The 8,866-nt window shown below is 36.9% G+C and overlaps 1 protein-coding gene across 1 annotated transcript in view; it reads right to left on the bottom strand.

Moving 5' to 3' along the window:
- Positions 1-8,866, bottom strand: part of LOC134163689 (uncharacterized) — a 360,084-nt gene that overhangs the window by 196,706 nt on the left and 154,512 nt on the right. The window lies entirely within an intron of this gene.

Below are 8,866 nucleotides of genomic sequence, written 5' to 3' on the forward strand. Positions count from 1 at the left end.
CTGTTGAGAAGTTTAAGTATTTAGTTTTTTGAGCTTATGAAGCTCGGTGTTGGGATCGATTCTGTTCAACATCTTTGGTGGAGATATGGACAGTGGGATTGAGTGTGCTCTGAGCAAGTTTGCTGACGACACTAAGTTACGCGATGCAGCTGATACACTGGAAGGAAGGGATGACATCCAGAGGGATCTTAACATGCTTGTAAGGTGGGCTGATGCCAACCTCATGAAGTTTAACCACACCAAGTGCAAGGTCCTACACCTGGGTTGGGGCAGTCCCCGGCATAGCTACAGGCTGGGCAGTGAAGTGATTCAGAGCAGCCCTGCAGAGAAGGACTCAGGGGTGTTGGTCAATGAGAAATTTAACATGAGCCGGCTCCAGTGTGCACTAGCAGCCCAGAAACCAAACATATCCTGGGCTGCATCAAAAGAGTGTGACCAGCAGGTTGAAGGAGGTGATCCTGCCACTCTGCTCTCGTGAGACCCCACTTGCAGTATTGTGTGCAGTTCTGGTGTCCTCAACATTAAAAGGACATGGAGCTGTTGGAGCAAGCCCAGAGGCGGCCACGAGGATGATCAGGGGACTGGAGCACCTCCTGCATGAAGACAGGATGAGAAAGTTGGGGCTTTTCAGCCTGGAGAAGAGAAAGCTGCATGGAGACCTTATAGCAGCTTTTCAATATCTGAAGGGGGCCTACAAGGATGCTGGGGAGGGACTCTTCATCAGGGACTCTAGCGATAGGTAAAAAGGGTAATGAGTTTAAACTTAAACAGGGGAAGTTCAGGTTAGATATAAGGAAGTTCTTTACTGTGAGGGTGATGAGGCATTGGGACAGGTTGCCCAAAGAAGTGGTAAATGCTCCATCCCTGGTAGTGCTCAAGGCCAGGTTGAACAGAGCCTTGGCTGGACAGAGCCCAGACATGGTCTAGGGTGAGGCATCTCTGCCCATGGCAGGGGGGTTGGAACTAGATGATCTTAAGGTCCTTTCGAAACCTGACTGTTCTATGATTCTATGATTATAAGAAGTGAAATGTTATCTACATCTCAAACAACAAGCAGGTGAATATCTAGGCTTTTTATGATTTGAGCTTCACTACTACTGTGACAGTGTAACAACAAAACTAACCTTGGAAATCTAATCATACATTAGAATTTTCACAAGCAAAGTTCTAGCATGATGTAACATTTCACTCAGGGTAAGACAAAAATGCTTCAAAACTTCAGAAAAATGACAGGAGTGCAGCTAAGAATAAGCACAAGAGTTATTTAGGTTCAGTTTTTGCATTTGTTATCAAGTGTTTATATGACCTTGGGATTCTTCTCAGCCAGTTACTCAGTGCATTATAACTCAGTTACTTTTGTATGTCTCGCTGGACCCCAGCCTACACTTTTGCTCAAATATGTCAGCTAGTTTGACCCTTACCCCATATCTTAATGTAATTGTCTTGGTTTGTTTTCCAAGCAGCACTGAAAGATAGTTCCATGTACCATATGAAAAATTTATATTTTTGGACTATCACTTTATAAATAGTCAATGTTCTTCTTTATAGGTCTGACAACAATTGTGGCTTTTGCCATCTTATTTCCCTTAATGGCAATATGTTTGACCATAATGCAGTCTCCGTTTTCTTAAAACTATTGATGGACTCATGACTAGTCCCTTTAAGCTATTTTGATATTGATATATATGACTTTTGAAACAAATGACATAAAGCTGGTGTGACAGGATATTATACTGCTTTCCAATGTACTTTCACAATACAATGATTTTTTTTTTCTTTCTCTTACTAATTTTGGTGATAGTTTAGTCAGAGTGAATTTTCTAGGTTGGGTATTGTATATCACATACAACTGCACATGCAAAATCCTCTAAGGGCAAGTTATTCAGATTGAAATACTCTTTCTGAGAATAAAAACACTTAGCAATAGTAACGTGTTCTAAGAGCACCTCTCATATAGTGGTGGTGGGTGAGTCAGAAACATTGAACTTGACCTCACTTTCAAAGAGAGTCTGCAAAGATGGCAGTTCAAAATAGATCCCTCTGATAACGTGACATTTCTGGAAATTAAGGAGTGCCTGTCCGCTGCCTGTAGCACACAATACGGTACTTCTGTACATTACCGTGCTCTATATCCTGTCTTGAGCCAGCAACTAACTTTTTGATACAGGTCTATGGACTGGTGTGCCCCCACTTTCATATACATTGATATGTGTTTCAGTCTGCAGACAACCTGAAAATTTTGTCTGCAGTACTGCTGTATTTGAATTAATTGCTTTTGGGGAAGTAGATCCATGGCCTATGTAAAAGATTCACCTGAGCCCACAAGCCTGGAAAGAAAACCACAAATTTATTCTAGCAAGGCAGGGGGGACTTAAGCTCTTGCTTCAAATGAAAGGCATCTAACCAAGAAAACAAACAAACAAACAAAAAACCAAAAACCACCCTGGCATCAGTCTCTTATTGTAGCTCTTGCTTAGGGTTTCTCCAAGATACTTGTCACTAGAAAATCTAGAGGTGTGGCTTTAATACTTTCTTTTCGGAGAGCCAGTGTCAGACCTTATCCCAGCACTTTGGTCTCTCATTTATATTTAAAGGTTTTCAAGTTGGTTTTGAATACAAATGCAGCTTAAAAGCATGTGGTTAAGTTCCTTTTTATTTCTTTGCTGTTGCTGTCATTTAGGGGACCTAGTTACCTTGGCATAAGTTCCCGTCATCTCTGAGAAGTGTAATGGAGTGTTCTTAAACTTTTTTGAAAAGAAATCCCTCTGAGGAACTTTCCTGCACATCAAAGTGCTAAATTTTTCCCATATTCATGTTTTGCACAGTTCATTGAGTTGTAATGAATCACACATCATTAAGGTTTTATCTACACAGCATTGGCTTGATAGCATTCTACAGAAACTACATATGACACATTTAAAAATGCTATTAGTTTTAAAGGTCACCATCTCAGATACTTCTGTTCCTCTTTCATTTGACTTGGTGCTGCGGCAAATTTATCACAGAAAGTAATGAAAGATAATACACATGACAGAAATATATTTAGAGGAAAAAAAATCTGAAGTACAGTCACAGAAAAAATTGTATGATGTAGTTCAATATAATTTCACACTATTATTTAGGTTTGATGAAACACATTATCTCTCTTCTGGTTTCTCTTTTCCTCAGTGCTTTGTGCCCAACTAGAGAAAGCGCATCATGATTGCTGGCTCACTCCCTGGCATTCTAGTGCTATTAAAGGGGCTAAACTGGAGGCTTATTGTATATAGAAATAATACTTTAATAGAAAACTAATAATTTATAACTCATACTTTCTTGTGAAGTTACTAGATTAAGTCAGAAGCTGAGAAGTGTCAAGTATTTGAAGTTTTATCACATACATCCCATTTCATGTACCGTTTTTTTAGCTTTCAGTCTCTTTTCTAAATAATTTGAGAAATAGCCTTAAATACTTTAATTTAACAAAAGTTAAAAGTAGGTAAGCCACTTGGAGAGTACCAGGCGGTCCTGGAAGTACCAGTAACCTTAGTTATTTTAGGTAAACAAAGGATAACATAAGTATCCTGCCTAATTTGGAATTAGATTGCCATTTAAGAAATCTTATTCAAATACTCAGCATGTTACAAGCTCTGCTGAAACTGGTCACACCATGCTATTCTGTATACAGATAGTTTGTTCTCACTATGTTTTACACCTTGTTCTACTCAAAAAATTTCATCCTTCCTTCAAGGGCCACTTTTTACCAAGTTTATCTCTTAAGAGCAATGAAGGTTAAACTCCATTCTTGAGAACAGCAGTAAAACTGAGACTAGGACTTTGACATTAGGAAAAAAATACCATCAAGTGAAAACCAACACTTTCATGTCATGTTTCTACAGCCTCTCCCTTTCTAAAATTTAATTAAAATGGCACTTAAACAGGTCTCACTTGAATATTGGATAGGAAAGCCTACAGTTTTTCTTAATTAATTAAACACTAACATTAAAACAACATCAACATGTTTAATAACTACAAAATACTATTGTTGATCACATCAAAAGTCATTTTTATTTTAAGAATTAGTTTTTCCCGAAGGCTGTAATTAGGTTATTACTTACACATGTTAAGAGTTCAAGCTTGATTTCAGAATAAGGTTTTCAGCTAAGATTATCTCCTGTAGAAGAATGTAAAAAAGATAATACATTGTATGGATTTCAGAGTATCTATCTCCCTGTATTTATCTTCCCTGACATTCTTGCTATATTTTGTAGGTCAATGCTCAAGTAGTAAAGGACAGATTAGATGGACTAGAAGTTCCTCTTGCCATTCCAAAGATGACAGCCTTGCCCACCAAAGATGAATACAAAGTCCCAGTCTGCAATATTCTTGTCATTTCCATGGAATATTATTCAAACTTTTTAGAAATGGTTATCAAAAAAATAAGCTAAGAAGAGCACACAAAGAATAAAAGCTGCCTCCTTTTCCCTCCCCTTCCCCTCCCTCCCCCAGGATCACAAAACTAACTAAAGGCTTTGTCTATGCAATTTGGCATAGATTAGCATCAGAAATGAGAAAAACAGTTTAGCACCCTGTTCTTATGTCTGTGTTTTAGCTGTACCCCAGCCACGAGCACAGCTGACCATGGCTTGTTTTCTCAACATCGGTTACCTGAAACCTCCACAGAAGGTAATTTAAGCATAATCATAAATTCAGGCAAATACCACCATGCTGCATTTAAGTGAATATACATACATAGGTGCCCCACACTGGGGTTTAGCTCATTCTTAGACTCTCTTCCTTCCTACGCTCTGGAGCTTTGCCTTTCCTAACATGAGGCTCATGCACAGTGATTCATAGTTAAAATGACTTAATGTCAAGTACTGTCTGAACTGGGAGAGATACACTTTTTCTAACCATATTATTTCAGAATTATAAATTCCATGGGGATTATTACTTTCTTAAAAACATCCAGCACTGGTCACTGTGGTATAGTGCTAAATGAACCATTCACATGAACATAAAATATAATTTCTATGGCATGGTACATCGGCAGCACTTTTTTTAATAAAAAAGAAACAACTGTTGTTTTATCTCTTGGGCCTTAGAATACGAGAAAGAGGAAGAAAACCCACCACACATATTTTGGAATGTAAATAGATCAATAAACACACCAAAGTGCATTTATTGTCACATATTGAACTTTGCTTTATGCACGGAATATGAAGATATTAACTTACTGGGTTTGCATCATCCAGTCTAATCTCTTAGATTTGCAGAACAAAGTCCACTTCTTTTGTTATCAGCTGTGCAAAAGTGTTAAGGTACTCTGAAAAGAACATGTACATCTGATAAATGGGAACTTAATTTAAATGTATGTTTTGATCCTTGTTTTTCTAAATTTTGTATTTCATTCCTTTTACATCCAAGGCACTATTTAATATGGATGTGAAAGCTCTCCTTTTCATGGGCTTTTCAAATAGTTAGAGAATAGATTAAAAGTGAAAGTAATGCAGGAATAAGAATTGTTTAAAAACAAAATCAAGCACAGAAAAAATTTTCCACCTTGTTGGTTTCTTTTTTTTTTCTTTGCTAATGTAGTTTTGCTGAAGAGTATGAGCACTCTTCAGAAAGGCAAATTCAATGGAGAACTAAGCTCTGAGGATGAGTGCGCAGGTCTTTTGTTATTATACCTCACAGGATCTGAAAAGATACAATCTAGTAACAGTTCTACATCCATCACAATTTTTCTTGCACTTTTATTTCTTACACACTGTCGCTTAATTAATTTCATTTTCTTCCCTATATACTACCTACCCAGGCACAGGGCCCTGTTTTGACAAGCAGGCTGCAGGACATTGAAGTCTCTTTTCCTGTGAGTCTGTTATTGTAAGATTAATTACCTCTTGCCCAAATGTAATCGTCAACACCATGGTTTGTATCTTCATCCTACCCCTATGGGCCTGATTCTTTATCAGTTAAAGTATGCATTTTAGGCAGGGATTTTCAGTGAGGCTGTGGATCTACAGTGGCCAAATCTATGTTTCTTCTGATACAGTATCTCAGAACTGGTTTTCTTTGTAGCTGGTGTGCTGCATAGTAAACCATCTCGGTTGTCTAATCCAAGTTCAATTTAAATTCACAAAAGTATGAGCTTAACGTGACTATAAAACTGCAACATTAACTGTATGATATAAATTACATTTACATAACCTTTGCACTAGAATTGGTATCATATTGCACTGGAAGGAATCCTCTTTTATGTTATCTATTACAGTCTTATTTTCCTGCATATACTTTATGCTATATATTATACTATGCTGCACTATGCTACGCTACGCTATACTATACTATGTTATATTATATATTAATATAGGGAATTGTGTATTGGCTGAGAATATACACTCTTCTGCAATATTGCTGAATGACTCATGTTCGTTATTTTCTCTTTACCCTTCATGTTTCTCGGTTATATCTTACTCATTTTAGCACCATTTTCTTTTACAACCTGCGGTGTTCAGAAAGCTTAAAATATGGCCCAGCTAGTCACTTTCGCCAGGTGAGGCTGATCTGGGCCATAAAGACCTATGGATGCATTCGGGGCCCTGAAAGCTCCTCCATCACTTTGGGCTAGAGCTCCTCCTGGCATCTCTTTGGGCTAAAGTTTGTGTCAATAAAGCATGTCTGACTGTTCCCAAAGACTTATATTGTCTAATACCTGCTGGTATGGTACATAAACAAAAACCTTAAATCATAAGGCTATCCACTAAATAGCATAAAAAATTAAGAAATTCCACTTACATAATTTATCACCATTCTTCAAGAAGAAATGGTGAACTAGTAGCAAAATTTCATAAATAACATGTTTTCATAGCTCAACACTGGGACTAAAAATAAACTTTGGAACTTATTTTTATTTAACTGAGACTTTGCTATATGAATAGTTGAATTTAAAGACCTACAAATGTTGATCAGACAACCTAAATATACATTCTCTTTAGTACTGCTGAAGAGTAAAAACTGTCACTTAAGTGGCTATAACTGACTTATTTTCCATCATAATATCTGAATATAATCATGTGTTTAAAATTTAAATGTCTTCTAATACCAGTGCTTGTGTAGTAACTGTTTCAGTAAGAATGTACCTTACCTGTCTCGACAATAAATTATTGTACAGATCACTCTATAATTGCCGACACATATACCATGTAGTATTGCATGCATTTACAAAATCTCGGGGTTTTTGCATGCTTCATTCATGTGTCCAAAGAAGACAAGTATAGTTACTTTTATCTCTAAGGCTTGAAATTTTTTCAGCTACCCATTAGAAAATCAGCATAATTTCTCTTATCCTATAGCATATATTTTAGACAAATGTATTTTTTAGACTAACTACTGTCTTCTTTTGAATATACATAGACAATTTCTACAGGTATAGCATGTATTACCTGAAGCAGGAGTTATATATATAATTTTTCACAAAAAAAAAAACAACAAAACAAAACCAGTTTGCTTATGGAAAAGAATGTCATGTATGTCTTGCTTATGACAAAGAATGAATATAGATCATTTCTTGTCATATCTTCTAAAACTGTGTCTATAATAGTGTGTTGTAGTAGTTTCTCATAACCTCTACAACACTGAATGAACAGCAAGTCTGTTATCAGGTCCATTCATTATTATCTATTTTACACACAGAGGTTACTATTTAAAAATCAGATCTTTTACCTTTATTCAAGTTAATATCTTTTTTTGTGACTCACATCTGCATATCACTATTTGATTTAATCTGAAGTACTCTAGGCAGATACATATTTTGGAAAAGATCTGGAGCTGATGAATCCAGCTATACTATGGTTAGGGAAGCAATATGGATTCACACCGAGTAATTGGTCTATGCAATACTAGACTGTAAATGTACAATAATGCATTTTTGCCTGCCTTCTTGTTGGGTTTTCTTTCACTTACACATCCCAAAAATTTGGGGTAGGAAGATGACATTTTTCACTTCCGGTACATGAAAGTGATTATTCTTTTCAGAGTTCCGTTTTTACTAGGAATAAGTTGGAAAATATGGAGATGCTGGACCATTACAAATGATAAATAGGTTAATGATTCACATACATTTTTATGTCAACTCTGCAGTACACTTTCAGCATGATCAAGCAAACTATAATGAATCAAAAGGAACTTTCCTTTTGAATTTAATAGTTACAATTGGTTTCAGCTCATATGTTTGATTAAAGACACTTTCGTTGTTATTTTAACATTTGTACTGTGCTTTACATATTCAAAGCACTCTGCTGACATTACCTTATTAGTTCTTGCAATGCTTAGATGCAATTTTCAGTGTGCTTTTATATCACAATCTGATTTTAATTGCTATTTAAAGATGCATTGACTATATTTATAATGGGCCACAAAAGGAATGTTTAGTAGGAAAGCTGCTGTACCAACAATTTGTATAGCACATTTCTTAAACTGTAAAAATTTTGGCTTATGTGATACTTAAGATTTACCCCAGTACTGAACTCTGCTACTGAGGGTGTTAGGCCTGTCTTCCCCTAGCACAGCATGATGTGAACTAGCATCAGTTAAGAAAATGTCAGTGCTGTTCTTCTGCATGTTTTTACTGCTGTCCTGGTGAGACTTCTTTTCCTGAGCTTGCCAGGTGAAATGGAAATCACTGCAAACGCTACCACTGAGGTGATCAAACTTCATGCACTGAAGACAACAAACGGCGCAGCAGCCCTGTCAGACACTCTCCCTGCTTCCTCCCCGGTTGCCTGCAGGAGCACATGGTTGTGAGACCATGTGAAAGCACTGCTGCCCACTATTATGAGGGTACTCTTGAGGTTGGTGCTTTTTCCCTGTGAACGCCGTATAGTCA

The sequence above is a fragment of the Pezoporus occidentalis genome, unplaced genomic scaffold, assembly GCF_034315485.1.
Source record: "Pezoporus occidentalis ecotype Australia unplaced genomic scaffold, CSIRO_AGI_Poc_V1 ctg203, whole genome shotgun sequence".
Lineage (NCBI taxonomy): Eukaryota > Metazoa > Chordata > Aves > Psittaciformes > Psittacidae > Pezoporus > Pezoporus occidentalis.